This window comes from Lepidochelys kempii, chromosome 12 (genome assembly GCF_965140285.1).
Source record: "Lepidochelys kempii isolate rLepKem1 chromosome 12, rLepKem1.hap1, whole genome shotgun sequence".
Classification (NCBI taxonomy): domain Eukaryota; kingdom Metazoa; phylum Chordata; order Testudines; family Cheloniidae; genus Lepidochelys; species Lepidochelys kempii.
The window spans coordinates 22,216,473-22,233,851 of NC_136391.1; the positions used below are offsets into that span (position 1 = coordinate 22,216,473).

The 17,379-nt window shown below is 41.1% G+C and overlaps 1 long non-coding RNA gene across 1 annotated transcript in view; it reads right to left on the reverse strand.

Moving 5' to 3' along the window:
* LOC144929176 (uncharacterized) overlaps positions 1 to 17,079 on the reverse strand; it is an 82,259-nt gene extending 65,180 nt beyond the window's left edge. Inside the window, exons 1-2 of the long non-coding RNA XR_013634505.1 lie at positions 17,004 to 17,079; positions 16,211 to 16,380 (exon numbers count right to left, since the gene is read on the reverse strand). This is a non-coding gene — a long non-coding RNA (uncharacterized LOC144929176). The remainder of the gene's footprint in view (positions 1 to 16,210; positions 16,381 to 17,003) is intronic.
* Positions 17,080 to 17,379: the final 300 nt, after the last annotated feature.

A 17,379-nucleotide genomic window follows, 5' to 3' on the forward strand; every position in this document is an offset into this window, starting at 1 on the left:
AGATGGTTTCAGTCATTTCCTTGATTTGCTGGAACTCAAAATGGCTTGTTTGAAAAACTGAAACTTTGTAGTCACTGAATGGTTACTATGGGCTGGTGCTATTTGCCTTTTAAGAAAAAAAAAACTTAACAAAAGCTATTCTGATAATGTTTTTATCTATTCTGCGACTGACATCAATAACACATAACTGTTCCATTGACATTGCCTCCTGTCCAATGGACCCACTGACCTGATTCAATGTCAACTCAAATGCCTCATATATCATAAACACATATGAATTGTAACAGATCCATTACCATCATGTCAGGTCAGAAAGTGCCCGAGACCTGATGATAAGTCAATGGGATTTTAATTTTTTTTTAAATGCGTACGTTCTTTCAAACATCTACGTAGAGGAGCAATGTGATGCTCAATATAATGTCACTAGAAGACCCCTAAGCATTGTATGAATACATGAATTGTAATTACGTCAATAGTTGTTCAGATCCTACGTTGATAAAGCATAGTATAAAAACCCAGATAAATATGTTATACCTTGTCAGGAGAGCCTGCAAACCTGAAATGTCATTCTCTTATAATGTGAGAATATATGAATTATAATATTCCCATTAACACTGTAAAGTCTGAAGTAGCTGCTGGTTGGATCCATTGACAATAGAACTTTTAACGTATATTGATATGCATTTTTAAGAGTGTCATCCTGCATCACTGGGAGTGTCTAGTCTTATGTTTCTTTCACTGCCCTTAAAAACAAAGAAAACTGGAATGAAAAGGTTTTCAAGGCTTTAAGTTAGATCCTCTTAACAGTATATAAACAGTTTTTCCACTGCTGAGCCTGCTTAATAGTCAAAACCGTAGGAAATGGAATATACATGTACTGTATAAAAATGATATGCTTGGTTAGTGATAGTTTAGAAGAAATAAGTACATCAATCATAGAGTAGCAGGTTGTCAGCTCTTTATGTGTAGGAAAAACATTGAACAAAGAATGTGATGGATGTTGGGCACCATTTACAAAAGTTTCATGCCAAAGTTGATTTACAGGAAGCTCTTCCCTCCCTCCCCAAAAAATTCTTCAAAAGAAATGTTCAAGAAAATCTAAGCAGACTATCATGCTCCCTGTTCTGACGTGTGTAATTACAAGCTCATCCTCATTGTGAATTTTCTGTTTGACTGGTAAAAAATGTATATTCTTAATGATATTCTGCCATTCAAACATAGCAGGGTAATTTTCACCAGTAGTTGATGACAAAAGGCAGGCTGGAAAAATTAGCATGGTGTGTAGAGGGTCAAATCTTAGACACGGATCAAATCCTGCATCTAAGGCCTTTGCTCTCAGAGAGAGAGAGAGAGAGAGAGAGAGAGATTGGGAGCTGTGAGAGTGAGTGCATCCTCAGGCATAACTAGAAAGCCTGTCCATTCAGTCTGTGGACTGGAGGAATGGATGTGGATTATAGCTGTCCCATGCAGTGTTTCAGCCCAGAGTCCCTCTTACTGCAATGGATCACTGGCCATACCTTGGGCCTGCCCTGAATTTCCCCTCAGGATGATACTGCTGGAGACCTGACACAATATTCAGGTTCATCTGAAAAGGTGTGAAGACCTGCAAACTAAAACTGCCAAACCTAAACAATAGAGTTTTGCACAGGTCTACTCTGACCCAGATTCAGAAGCACACAAGATAAGGATGCTAGTTCCAAAAACTACTCAATATCTTTCCTTATGAAATATCATAACAGTTCGGCTAGTACAGAGATTCTTACTTTTCCAGCTCAGCAGGGTTTTTTTTTTTTCCATATTCTCTATCTCTTCTTTAAGGCAGCCGTTCACTCTCCCATGCATGGCTCCTTTCATTATATGGATTTATGCTGCACGCATGTGAGTCTACTTAATCTGACAATAGCTCTCCTTCCCTATTAAGGGTTCAGTGATGGAGGGGTAACCATACATTGCAATACAATACTGCACAAAGACAGGAGAGATCCTTTTATTTCAGCATTGCACAAAGACATCTTTTGAACTGCACCTTAGATTTATTTGGTATTGATATAGCCCCCATACACACCAAATAATTGCAATTCATTTTTGCACTTGGCCAAAAATAGTTACAATCTTTAAAGATTTCATGTCCAAATGAGTAGTGAAGTACTACCATGGTTGGCATGTGCAGGCAACCCATATTCCCTCCTAGGTAAAACCAGAGAAAATGTGCATACTGATTGGCATATCACACACCCATTGAAAGTGGTGAAGTGCCCACTTAGAGCTCATTAATGCCTCCTGCTCTCTACCATGCCTAAAATTCTCAGCTTGAGATGCCATCTTTGATGAGCTACTGGAGAATTCTACAGTGTCAGGCAGTTCCCTTTCCCCTGTAGGGTGGAACGGGGAAAAGACTGGATCATTCCCTCCTATGGGAGACACTCAATGGAAGAAAATTCCCATGGGGTTCCCATCCTAGAAATTCATCCATATCATTCCATTTGAGGGCAGGAGGCAATGGTATTTATAACATGCAAGCTGACCCGTCGTTAGTCCCCGGAGCGCCAAGTGGCCTAGTGGAGAGCGCACCTAATTTCCAGTCTCTCACCTCCTGGCAGGAAGGGCCTTCAGTCCAGTTCCTAACCCTTGTATGTGGCTTATCCTTGCCTCAGAGATCTCAGCATCCTTACCCTCTCCTTACTAAAGTGGGAGGTGGGGTGGAAATAAGGCATGTCTCCCTCCTATAACAGGGCAGTTGGTAGGAGATCTCAGGCCCTCCCACTCAACTGGGCTATGACCAAGGACGCTATGAGAGACTACAATGTTGGGCATTCTGGAGTGCCCCAGAGCTGGCTTCCTGGGTCGCTTCCTGTCATCTGTCTCCCCCAGAGTCTTCAAGGCCAATATAAGTAAGCAAAAGAAAAGAAAAACAACTAAACCATCAGCCCCACTTGGCTTAGCAGGCAGTCTTCTTCCTCAAAGGGAGGCTTCTTCAGCACCCTTGTTCAGGAGCCGCCAGGAAATGTTTGTCTTCCTTCACCCTCCTGACCTGAATGGCTCCCTTTTAAGCTCCCTATCCAGTTGGAGCATGCTCTGCAGGCCTGGAGGTGTGGGGCTACCTGGTCACAGTCTTGTTCTTTACCCCCTTTTCCTTTAACCCAAGGAGGGGTTTGTAAACCCCATCACATGACCCCAAACCCCTTGGTTCCCTGGGATCTATGGGGAGCCATGGCTATCTGCATAGAAACCCTCTGCCTCTGTGGCAGTTCTGGTCCCAGTGTTTCCCCCAATAAATGATACTGATTGATATATCCAGGAAGTTTTTTGAAAGCGTAGGGGACAATTTCCTGGTGCAAGTGCTAGAGGAGCCAATTAGTGGGGGAGCTTTTCTTGACCTGCTGCTCACAAACCGGGAAGAATTAGTAGGGGAAGCAAAAGTGGATGGGAATCTGGGAGGCAGCGACCATGAGTTGGTTGAGTTCAGGATCCTGACACAGGGAAGAAAGGTAAGCAGCAGGATACGGACCCTGGACTTCAGGAAAGCAGACTTCGACTCCCTCAGGGAATGGATGGGTAGGATCCCCTGGGGGACTAACATGAAGGGGAAAGGAGTCCAGGAGAGCTGGCTGTATTTCAAGGAATCCCTGTTGAGGTTACAGGGACAAACCATCCCGATGTGTCGAAAGAATAGTAAATATGGCAGGTGACCAGCTTGGCTTAATGGTGAAATCCTAGCAGATCTTAAACATAAAAAAGAAGCTTACAAGAAGTGGAAGGTTGGACATATGACCAGGGAAGAGTATAAAAATATTGCTCGAGCATGTAGGAATGAAATCAGGAGGGCCAAATCGCACCTGGAGCTGCAGCTAGCGAGAGATGTCAAGAATAACAAGAAGGGTTTCTTCAGGTATGTTGGCAACAAGAAGAAAGCCAAGGAAAGTGTGGGCCCCTTAATGAATGAGGGAGGCAACCTAGTGACAGAGGAGGTGGAAAAAGCTAATGTACTCAATGCTTTTTTTGCCTCTGTCTTCACTAACAAGGTCAGCTCCCAGACTGCTGCGCTGGGCATCATAACATGGGGAATAGATGGTCAGCCCTCTGTGGAGAAAGAGGTGGTTAGGGACTATTTAGAAAAGCTGGACGTGCACAAGTCCATGGGGCCGGACGAGTTGCATCCAAGAGTGCTAAAGGAATTGGCGGCTGTGATTGCAGAGCCATTGGCCATTATCTTTGAAAACTCGTGGCGAACGGGGGAAGTCCCGGATGACTGGAAAAAGGCTAATGTAGTGCCAATCTTTAAAAAAGGGAAGAAGGAGGATCCTGGGAACTACAGGCCAGTCAGCCTCACCTCAGTCCCCGGAAAAATCATGGAGCAGGTCCTCAAAAAATCAATCCTGAAGCACTTACATGAGAGGAAAGTGATCAGGAACAGTCAGCATGGATTCACCAAGGGAAGGTCATGCCTGTCTAATCTAATAGCCTTCTATGATGAGATTACTGGTTCTGTGGATGAAGGGAAAGCAGTGGATGTATTGTTTCTTGACTTTAGCAAAGCTTTTGACACGGTCTCCCACAGTATTCTTGTCAGCAAGTTAAAGTAGTATGGGCTGGATGAATGCACTATAAGGTGGGTAGAAAGTAGGCTAGATTGTCGGGTTCAACGGGTGGTGATCAATGGCTCCATGTCTAGTTGGCAGCCGGTGTCAAGTGGAGTGCCCCAGGGGTCGGTCCTGGGGCCGGTTTTGTTCAATGTCTTCATAAATGTTCTGGAGGATGGTGTGGATTGCACCCTCAGCAAATTTGCGGATGATACTAAACTGGGAGGAGTGGTAGATACGCTGGAGGGCAGGGATAGGATACAGAGGGACCTGGACAAATGGGAGGATTGGGCCAAAAGAAATCTGATGAGGTTCAATAAGGATAAGTGCAGGGTCCTGCACTTAGGATGGAAGAACCCAATGCACAGCTACACATTAGGGACCGAATGGCTAGGCAGCAGTTCTGCGGAAAAGGACCTGGGGTGACAGTGGACAAGAAGCTGGATATGAGTCAGCAGTGTGCCCTTGTTGTCAAGAAGGCCAATGGCATTTTGGGATGTATAAGTAGGGGCATTGCCAGCAGATCGAGGGACGTGATCGTCCCCCTCTATTCGACATTGGTGAGGCCTCATCTGGAATAATGTGTCCAGTTTAGGGCCCCACACTACAAGAAGGATGTAGAGAAATTGGAGAGAGTCCAGCAAAGGGCAACAAAAATGATTAGGGTCTGGAACACATGAGTTATGAGGAGAGGCTGAGAGAACTGGGATTGTTTAGTCTGCAGAAGAGGAGAATGAGGGGGGATTTGATAGCTGCTTTCAGCTACCTGAGAGGTGGTTCCAGAGAGGATGGTTCTAGACTATTCTCAGTGGTAGAAGAGGACAGGACAAGGAGTAATGGTCTCAAGTTGCAGTGGGGGAGGTTTAGGTTGGATATTAGGAAAAACCTTTTCACTAGGAGGGTGGTGAAACACTGGAATGCGTTACCTAGGGAGGTGGTAGAATCTCCTTCCTTAGAAGTTTTTAAGGTCAGGCTTGACAAAGCCCTGGCTGGGATGATTTAATTGGGGATTGGTGCTGCTTTCAGCAGGGGGTTGGACTAGATGACCTCCTGAGGTCCCTTCCAACCCTGATATTCTATGATTCTATGATATTAGTCACTCCTAATGGTTCCCCTAGCCACAGATGCTCCTGGGGACTGCCATTTAAAGGAGGATTGCCTACCACAGAGGGGACTTTGCAGAACAGATAATAGTCTGTGGCTACATTATCTTCTCCTTTTAATCTCCACAGAGGATTATTCATCTCCCTCCAAAGCCCCACCTTGCCATTCCTTTCTTGGCCCACCTAGTCCCTGCCCTGTTCCCTCGGCAGAGATCCCTGTGCCTGTGGTGGAGCCATGAGCAGTGGGTATCATAGGTTGTGCCTCCCCAAACAGCCTGGCGTGCCCCCCCATTCTTCGCCCCCAGGAGCAGGCTGCCTAGGCCTGGGACTGTGGCTGGCCGGCCTGCTGGCGCTGGGGCTGCGCTGCCTGCTAGGCACTCAGACCGCCCTGCCAACATATTGGACCCACGTCAGTTATGAAGAGGAATCACAGCAACTGCATAGTCCTTTCAATGTTCTGCAATATAATTAGAACTGACCCCCATAGAAGAGGGAGAAAGGTGTGATAATACATCCTCTCCCTTTAGAACAGAGCAAGGTGCTTGGATTCTGTTAGCATCCTCCCAATTCTTGGCCAGCCCTTTTTACCCAATTGTGCTCCTAATTATTGGCACAATTTCACCATCACATCTTTCACTGGTTGTTCTCCTGTCCCTTACCAACTCCAAATTAAAAATGACAATTTAGAAATGTTGAGAGAGCAGCGTGGGCCTAATTGTCTGAGCATCATGTTATTTACTCTTTTTTTTTAATCTGCCTATAAGCTGATCTAACTTTATACCACAGTGTACTTATGTTCCAGTATGAGTTAAATAAAGAACTAGCTACAGTATCTTGGATGATAATGTGACTACTCTGAATAAAGTCATGACTTTCTCTTTTTGAGTGATCATCTGTAGTTGAGGACCCTCATATCTTTATAATAAGGCTTATATCACTACTGGCTTTTTAAACATCCCTTGCCTTTGTTTGTGAATTTTTGTGAGCTACACAAGAAGTTCTAGTTATCTTGCAATATGAAGTATCATAACCCCAAAGTCATGTGTTCTAGAAAGTGCTGAGCATGAATCAGGCGCCTTTCCAGTGTCCTGAGCCCTCCAAAATCACTAGTCTCTTCTGAAAATCTTGGCCATAGCTCCTATCCTTTGTTCTGGGGCAAATTTCACCCTGGATGAACAGTGTGGACAACATTTTGCCTTGAAAGCAGAGCAAATCAGTTAAGTGTCACAGAAGAAATCAAATGAAAATAATATTAACACTAGCTTAGTATTTTATATAGTGCTTTCCCCCCTGAGGGAAACCAAAGTGTTTCAATACATACAGCACCACAGAAATGCAGACAATTGTCGGGTGGCAAGCTGCACTCACATAGCACTTTTTACATTAGTGGGAAGGAAAATTTTGGTCAAGTACACTAGGCCAACCCAAACTCTTACAAGAAGTGCCTTGGGATCTTTAATATTCATGCAGATGAGATGTGAGCTCAGTTGCTAAGGTGTCCTATAAAAAATCCCCAGACAGTAAACTCATGTTATATACTTCAGAAGGATGAGGAGCTTGGATCTGAATATCTGTTTTTAGGGACCCTAGGTAGTCCAAACTAAGGGCCTATGAGATTTTCTTTTTTACTGTCTCATTATATATAATCAAGCAGCTATTTGCACCTATTAACATTCCACTTTTTTCTATTGTTGAGCTAAAATGTAAATGGGTAAGGTAAAACCAGAAGAGAAATATGGAGAAATGAATAGAGGGGTTAGAAGAAAATTCAAGCCATCTGAGCATGACTGAAGGAACGGGCTGTTTAGTTTGGAAAAGAGGAGATTAAGGGGGGGCATGATGATGGCCTTCAAAGACTTGAAAGGTTGCCATAAAAAGATGGAGAAAATTGTTCTCTCTTGCCACAGAGCGCAGGACAAGAGGTAATGGGTTCCAACTACAGCATAGCAGATTTAGATTAAATCTCAAGAAAAACTTCCTAACTGAAGAACAGTAGGACAATGGAACGAACTTCCCAGAGAAGTCGTGGAAGCTCCTTCACTGGAGGTTTTCAAAGGGAGGCTGGACAGCCATCTGTCTTGGATGGTTTAGACACAACAAATCCTACATCTTGGCAGGTGGTTGGACTAGATGACCCTTGCTGTCCCTTCTAGTCCTACAGTGCTATGATTCTAAGAAAAGGGATGAGGAACCAGAAAGTACCCTTCTCACTGACAACTTCAAAGTTTCTGGTGTAAAAGAACAAGAGTCAGAGTCAGGAGTCAATATTTGAGACATTAGTGGAAAGAGTACTGTAGCATTTGCTTCTATTATGCCCTGAAAATACATGCAGTTTGACCCCCAGTGATTATATTTGGTTTCTGAGCCTGAATGGCACAAGTTTATCAGCTACAGTATTACCTGTCCTAAATCAGCCCAAACTAAATCTGAGCAGTGCCACAAAGCGAGGGAGCAAAGGCAATGGGGAGATGCAGCTGCTACAGAAGCTGAATGTAACGCTGAAATGATATTGATGACATTACTTATTTAGTTGGTAGACAGAATTTAGAATGGGAAGAAGGATTTGTCTGTCATCATCACATCACCCATCAGTTTTATGCTGCTCTAGGCAATGAGCATGCTGTTACTAATTTTAGTTGGTTTTCTTGTCATTCAGCACAGTCCATTTCTGAGGTTCATTTTGAAAGAAAAATATAGAATTATTGGTGTTTTTTAATAGAGAGGATTCTTAGGAAATTACTCCTCAAATCTCAACCCATTCAATATTAGCAAATTAGTGAATGTTGCCTAGAAAAGCTTTCATTATTTCCTTCAGAAATGGGATCAAGAATTCTACTATTCCTTGTGACTCAATGCTTTTCTTTTATAATGGTCTTAGAGGAATCAATGGCATGACCACATCCTGTAGATTTTATCCAGTTTTGGCAGCCTCTCTGCCTAAACATGTCTAAACCTGTTTACAATGATGTTGTCGCCATGTTGATCCCAGGATATGAGAGAGAGGAGGCAGGTGAGTTAATAGCATTTGTTGGACCAACTTCTGCTGGTGAAAGAGACAAGCTTTCGAGCCTACACAGAGCGAATGTGGGAGTTTGCATTATGGTTTCATGCTCTAATCATTCTACATGCATCCTGTCAGCTAAAACTGGCAAATTGCAGTATAGCAAGTTTTCATTTCCCCATGAAATATCTGATCTGAACACTACCAGAGACAAGATACTGGAGTGGATGGGCTACTGTGTTAGGATGATACAAAATGTATTGCCAACAAGAGCACTTAATCTGAGTTTCACATTTCCATGAGTGTGTATGAAGTGACGTATTGCAAATTATATTTTCCCACAAAATCAGCAGATTGAATTGCTATTATATTTTTTATGTAAATGAGAAACACACACTGGTTAGTCTGATTTTCATGTAATCTTTTGGCCACAGCCTCAAGTCCTTACTCAGCTTTTACTTAGTCCTTACTCAGGCAAAACTCCTGCTGAAGACCACACTTAAGCAGAGACATCTAATTCAAGGACCCATCACAGAAGATATTTCAGTGGTTTATATTTCAATCTAAGATTCTTCTCACTCCATGATTAGCACATCCATCAGCTGTTTTTCACTTTGTCTTCTATTTTCTTCACTTTTGCTGACTTTGGAAGGATTTCTGAGAAAATCACTTAAGAGAACCGATGACAGGATTTTCCTAAGTCCCTGAAGTTACTTTTTCTTGACTCTTCCTTCACTGGTTTCATTTGTTCCCACATGGATTACTATCAGTGGAAATTCTCCAGCATTCTTCAGGACATCCATTACATTTCCTGTTTTCTGACAAAATAATAGTAGCATATAGAGAGGAAGGATGAGCTTGTGGCTAAGATGCTGGACTGGGACTCGAGAGAGCTGGGTTCTAATTCCCAGTTCTACCACTAACATACTGTGTGACCTCAGGCAGTTACTTAACAATTCTTTTCTCTCATTCTTTGCCTGTTCTATTTAGATTGTAACCTCTTCTACAGTGTATTTTGTGATTTAAAAAATTATTTTACTCTTTTCTTTATTCACCCCTCTCCATCTTCTTATGCTTGTAGGCTACTATTAAAGATATATATATGCAGTCAGTGGCCCAAAGAAGTCACAGACCTATTCGTGCGGTTGGGATGTGTGCATTTTAATTGGGTAGTACTTTTTTTGCTCTTTTGCATACATGGATATAATATTAGTTGTGTGCAGAATTTTTGCTACTTGCATACGAAAATGATTGTGTGTGTAAAGCTACAGACATATTTAGGCAAGTTGAGACCACTTTGATAATTCATTCCAGTGTATTGGACTATCAGTGCAGAGCACCCCTTCTCCTTGCCCCTTTATGGTTTAATAGTCTAAATTATGAATTATTCTTTCATTTCCAAAAAAAAGTGCTTAAATTTTCCTGATTCCAAATCCAAAAGCTGTAAGACTATTCAAGCTAATATCACTTGGAGACAGCGTGATCTTTAAAACTGATCAAGGTTGGAACGGATTTGAATTCTGGTGGCCACAAAATCCAGAGGAAACTGTATTGATATAACATCTCTATCCCATAGAATTGCTCTGCACTCATTAAAAAACCGTTAGAAGGGTGGAACTCTAAATCTCCTAACTCCAAGTAGTTGGAAAGGTGCATTGCCCCAGCCACATAGGAAGAAAGACAAGATGCTAGGGATGTGGCTTAATTAGGCTGCAATTAATTTCCTCTCTAATGTTGATCAAAAGTGCATCTGCTGTCAGGTCAGAGAGGTGTATACCATCATCCCTGAATAACTCAGGTGACCGTTACTGTATTTTCTGATGAATAATTACTGATACTCATTCACATGCAGATTTAGCCACCTTTTGATTCATGCACGTAGGTGTTGTCAACCCATGGCAGCTTGGCGGCTCCGCACCATGCCTTCTGCTGGGTGAAAGGAGACTCTATACAGTGGGAACAGAATATAAATACCTTCCCTTCCTCGGGTGCCTATGGATTTATGGCCTAGCTGAACCACTTCCTGTCAACCCCTGGCTCAGGTGATGCTCCTGTGCCCTCTCCTCTTAACCCAATGGAGCGAGGACCTTTAAAGGAGCCATGACCCCCTTTTGTTCCACTTGGCCAGACAAAGCCCCTCCTCACCCCTTCCCATATTCAAAGTTGTGGGGAGCACATTTCCTTTTGCTCTTTGTGCAATGGCAAGGACCACATGAGGTGCCATATTGTTTGGCAGTAAGACATTTATCATCTGCTGAGACAGAAATCCTATCTGGTGTAATTACTGTATAATAAAATAGATGAAATTTTGATATGGAAGTATAGAATACTGTACATTGCATTAGTCAGAGAACAGGATATTCATCTTTAATTTGTAGACTTCATAACTTTGTTTGCATTCACTAAAAGATAACTACTGTACATTCCTGAAAAATGACATTTTATATGAAAAGTCTAATGAATGCCATAGTGCTGATAATTTTCCTGTGGATCAGGAAGGACAGATCTCTATGTGGTTATAATGACATGAACCAAACCTTGCCTTTTTAATTTTCAATGAGATGTAAAGGATTGAAAGCCATACATTAAAGGAAGTTTCTGTTGATCAAATATTTTAGTTAGTTGAGTGAAATTTGGTTTATTCTCCTAGAGGATACAAATTGTGGTAAATAATCCATTTAGGATGTTTATTTGATAGGAAAAATGCAGTTCTAGAGAAACATTTTGGAAATCTGCTTCTCTGGGTGTCATTTATGAAGTATTAGTTTGTTAGCTGTTGGTTGTGCAGGATTGCAATTTAGGAATTGTATTGGATCCAGATACTACTGGGTGAGTGGGCAGGTAGGTTTTTTGAGTGCTTTTTATCATATGTATTAGACAAGAAGGTTGCAGCCATTTTTTTTACATGGCGCTATCTCCATCTGAGATTTTGGAAGCTGTCTACACAGGACTACACTCTAAGAGCTATAGGGAATTGAACTTATTTTATATAATTTTTATGACATTACAGGTTTGGTTGATAAAGATAATAGTGTTGCTGTAATATACTTCTGTAATACATTTGACTTGGTACTGCACAACATTTGATGAAGAAACTAGAACAATCCAAAATCAATATGGCACACATTAAATTGATGAAAAATTGGCTAACTGATGGGTCTGAAAATGTAATCACAAACGGGTAATCACCATCAAGTGGGTATATTTTTAGTGGGATCCAGCAGGGCTCCATTCTTGATTTTATGCTATTTAACATTTAATTCAATGATCTGGAAGGAAACATAAAATGATTAGTGATAAAGTTTGCAGATAACATATATACTGGGGAAGTTGTAAACAGCAATGAACACAAGTCACTGATACAGAGCAATCTGGATCACTTGGTACACGGCACAAAAAGAAAGGTATGTGTCTTGATATGGCCAAATGTAAAATAATGCATCTAACAATAAAGAATGTAGGACATCTTTATAGATGGGGGAAATCTATTCTGGGAAGCAGTGACTCTGAAAAAGATCTGGGGGTTGCTCATGGTAGATAATCAGCTGAATATGAGTATCCATTTGCAAAATGCTGTGGCTAACAGGCCTGATGCTAGCCTTGGATGTAAAAAATAGTGGACTATCAAGTAGAAGTAGGGAGTTTCTATTATCTCTGTATTTGGCACTGGCGCGGCTGCTGCTGGAATACTATGTCCAGTTCTTCAGTCCACACTTGAAGAAAGATGTTGATAATTTCGAGAGGGTTCAGAGATGAGCCACAGGAATGATTAAAAGATTAGGAAGTCATGCCTTATAGTGAGAGACTCAAGGAGCTCTATCAAAGAGATGGTTAAGGGGTAATTTGATCACAGTCTGTAAGTACCTACATGGGAAACAGAAATTTGATAACAGGTGATTCTTCAATCTATCAGAGAAAGGTATAACAAAATCCAATGGCTGAAAATTGAAGCTAGACAAATTCAGACTACAAATAAAGCATATATTTATAATAATGAGAGTAATTAACCATTGGAATAACTTACCAATTATGGTGGTAGATTCTCTATCACTGACATTTTGAAATTAAGCCCGGATGTTTCTCTAAAAGTTCAACCACAGCTACTGGACTTCAAACAGGAATAAATTCAGGAAAATCCTGTGGCCTGTGTCATACAGGAGGTCAGTCTAAATTATCACAGTGGTCCTTTCTGGCCTTTTAATCCATGAATCTATGATTGCTGGGTGTTCTAAGAGAGAGGTCCTGAAAAGTATTCCCCCTTTTTTCTGCCAAAGTCTTGGTGTTATGACCTTTCATGGCATGCTGCAGGGATCATCTGTTTTCCTAAGCTTTTACTGGATGTGAGGAAGGATGTTGAGTAGGGGTGGGTGTTGGGTAAGGGTGGGTGTTGGGTAAGGTTTGGCCTTACATCTGCCATGGTAGGTCCATTATATTGTCTTTCAATTTTTTTCAAATTTTGTACCTGCACTTTGACTTCTGATTAGAATATGAAATCTTAATAAGTAGAAAGTAAATCAGAGGTTTTTTAATTAAACATTCCCCAGTCTTTTTTGTTACCCAAAGGCTATAGCCTTGTGTGAGTGCATTCATTGTGGTCTAATAGGCAGAGCAGATGCCTGCAGGTTGGGAGGCCTGACTTGCTGTGTGACATTGGGCAAGTCACTTAACATCTTTGTGTTTCACTTACTCTGTCTATGGAAGGGTGATGATAATATTGCCAGCTTTTGTAATGTGCTTTGAGATCCCCAAAGGAAAGGCCTAATTCTGTGAGGCAATGAGCACTCTCAAATAACATTGACGAAGCTAAGAGATCAAAGACCTGACCCAGTGTTCCGGCACATCATTTCAGAAAAATTCTGGAGGAGGCAAAGATGTGTCAGCATCATATCAGAGAATATAATCATAATATGTGGTTATATTTATATGGGAGCAGGGAGAAAAATGTAGATTATATAGGCCTATGAAAATGCTGTTGGGGGGATACCTTTCCCCACACCAAATGATGCCCCTGCCAAAGGTCATAGTGCTAATAGCAGTGGTATGAACCAGAAAATAAAATGAACTATAAAAAGACCAACCTGTTTTCACTGTTGCAGCAGAGGGAATTTGAAAAATTAGTTCAGCTTTTAAAATTATTTCAGCTTTAATTACTAGGGCATTGTAAGGATTTTATTTAATAAATGATATATTTTAATTTTTTTTTTGTAACTTAGTAGTGTCCCTTTAAAATCGACTAAAGGATTAACTTTGTCTCTCCCTGGTGTGATTTACTGCCCCCTTTACACTAAAAATATTTGATTATATACAACCATAAAAGTGTAAAAAGTAAAGCTACATTTACACTAATTTAACTCCTAATTGACTTCAGTGGTTGCTGCTGTACGCGCAGCATTTTTGAAAATTGGAGCATGCATTTAGGAGCCTAACGATGCATTTAGGAGCGTACCTTTAGGCACTCATTTTCCAATCTCAGGTGTGTTTTCTTCTGTGTCTCAAAAATGATTGAGCCATATTTTCAGGCCATTAATGTGCATAACAGCATGTGCAAAATGGGCATGCAGTTGCTTGTTTAATTTTCATAACAGTGTATGCCGATTATATAATTGCACACACAGATATGCCATGTTTACATGATGTGAGTTTTGCACTTTAGAAAAAGTAATAGTTATTTAATTTAAATGCATGTTTTTCCCCATGAAATTCCTTATTTTAAATATTTAAAAGTATGTGTATCTTTTTTTTTTAAATCAAATAGACTTGCTCTTAAGCATGTCATTAGCATTAATTTATGATGCTTTGCTCAATGAGCCACAAACTCAAAATATTTCAACAAAGGAGAGAAAAAAACAACCTTTGTCTCATGCTATAGTAGTTCAAAAGAACAATTTCAGGACTACCAGGGAAACTGAAGATCAATAATCAGATGGAGCCATTACCCTGTAGTAGATTGTGCAAAGTGTAAATTCTCTTATTAATAAGGCAGATTTTTTATTTTATTTTTGCTGTTAATTTTTTCTTCCCTGGCACATATGGTACTTAAGACTTCGTTCAGACCCCTGTAAGAACAGTGTGAGTCAAACACCCAGTATTGACTAGATACGTAGTCTTAACTGTGAATTTCTTTGCTTTGGTACTGTAGGTCAAAGTCAAATTCTTGGTGCTAACTAAACGTAGAATATGTTTTTTTTTTCTCCCTGCAATTGGTTTTTAACATGTTCTAAACTTGACTGCTATAAAATGAATAATTATCTTAAAAATATTTGAGGGTTTTTAAAAAATTTCCATTTGTGCCTTTGATTCAGTAAAGGCCGTTGTTTGGCATTTTATTCTTGGGTAGTGACTTTGATCTGTGTTTGGCTCGAACACAGATACCCTGCACCAAAACATTTCAGTTCCAACAAATCATAACTGGTTTGGAAATGAATAGATTTGCAAGGTAAGTTGTCAGAGGTCAAGTTTGCAATTACATGGTAATTTTAAGGTGCAATTCAGAACACATTTCTGAATGATGTGTGTATTTTTCCCTGCTCTTCCTTGCCTCCTTCAGTATAACAAACATCTTTCCTCTAGCCCTGGAAGGAAAACAAGTGTCTTTGCCATTCCTTGGCTAGCTCACAGCAGGATCCCCTCCCCTCAGGGTAATGAAGTCCCTTCACCCAGAGTAACAGATTTCCCTGACTAGAAATGAACATATGTGAACTCTGCTGGCCAAGTGAATGGGGACTGTATATCATATCTCATTCTAAACTCCTGGATTTCCAATCAAACCAAGAAGGAATACATTTTAAGAGTGATTAAAAGAGATTCCATAAAACAATCTGAGCACAAAGACAAAAAAGTTGTTTCTAAAAGTCTGTATTTTACTGTAGCATGGGAGTAGACTCTCTTTGCATGAAAATGGTATCTTGTTGAATGCTTGGGGGGTCAAGGAAGAGGAAGCCAGCAAACAAACTTTCTAACCCACTCTATGTTCACTACCTCCCTGCCATTCTCTCCTTGTTCATAGTGCCCTTAGAGTGAGTTAGTTAGTTAGAGGAATTGTTACTGGGGATGGGTGAGAACTGAAGCCTTGCATCTGACACTCACAAAATTTCAGAGGTCAAAGTGCTGAGTCTGATAGACTCTTCCTCTAGGAGCCAAACCAAAATGCTGGATCCAAACATCCCAGAATTTGGGGGAGATGGAAAATCCAAATCAGAAAGTTGCAGCTCAATATGACCTCAAGTTTTTATGCTGGAAAGTGTCCACTCCATTTTCCATGCTGCTTTGTGAAGACTGTGCTCTGATGTTGCAATGAAGCAGCACCGAAAAGGGAGCTGGCATACTTTAGTGCCAGATACAAAAAATGCTGCTCTCATTTGGCACAAACCTCCACAGCAACATTAATAGTCAAAACCTGATTAACAAACTGGTCAGTTTAAAATGAAAATAATGATCTTCCTTTGCCTTCCTGCTCCCATCCGGATGATCACGAAAGATGATATGTTTTAATAAATCAATTAGACTCAACAAGGTGGCTTATTTACCAAGCAAGTACAATCCAACCGTGCAGTTTTCACCCATGAGTTCTGATTTTCCCCAGTTCCTGGGACCAGGTTCCCCTCCTTGAAGCCAATCTCAGTTTCTTTCTTCAGCAGGGGACTAGGCTTGATGGTGATCACTGCAGTACCGTGTTTGTAGCACCCATCTGAGGCAACTAGATAAATTCAATCATCATGAAAGACGAAGGTGAACTGGGCATGCACCTAACAGCAGAAACATTGTAACGTGTGAGCTTGGTGGAAACTCGACATTGTCCAAATTCTAATGAAGGTTTAATTTTTATTAATTGAGGATTTGATTTTTGTTATCCAGCAGAAACAGGTCAATGCTGCTCTCAGCACTGCATAATCCTGTATCTTTCGTACATGTTGAATATAGGCTAGTGCTACAGCCTTTGCAGTACTGGAATGCCTTGCTTCCTAGTCTAGTGGAGACCAAGTGTTTTACTAACTCCTATTCGGTCCCCAGAGGTAGCATATTAGCTGCATTGCTCCTGGAACATCCTCGCCAGCCTGTCAGGGACCGACCTTGAGTGCGGTCTGCAATTTCTTCCTTTCCAACCAGAAAGAAATGTTCTCTTTGTGGCTGAAATCTAATGGGGAGAAATCAGCTGCTGCTATCCCAGCCAACTGCTGTACAGTGTGGCCTTGTCTACACTACCGGGGTAAGTTGACTAAGTGATGCTACTCCAGCTACGTGAATTATGTAGCTTAGGTTGACTTACCGTGGTGTCTTCACTGTGCTGTGTCGATGGGAGACGCTCTGTGGTCGACTTACCTTACTCTTCTTGGGGAGCTGGAGTAGTGGAATCAACCGGAGAGCACTCTGCCATCGACTTAACGGGTCAATCTCCCAGTCTATCTTGATGTGGAGTGGAGAAAAATGAAGAGATGGGTATTATCTCACAGTCACCTTGACCACCTGCCACTCTAAGCACCAAAAATTATTATTCTCTTATGGTTCAGTGGAGGTAGAATTTATGAAATTAAAAGCCAATGAAAAACAGGAATATTCCCTTCTTTAAAGAAAGTCTTGTTTTAAATCTATAATTTGAGGAAAACTGTACAAATGAAACCAGGTTTGTTTGTTTGTACAATTTTACATATACGGTTCTTTCTTTCTTTCTTTACTGTTTTTGTGCAAGGGCCAGGTC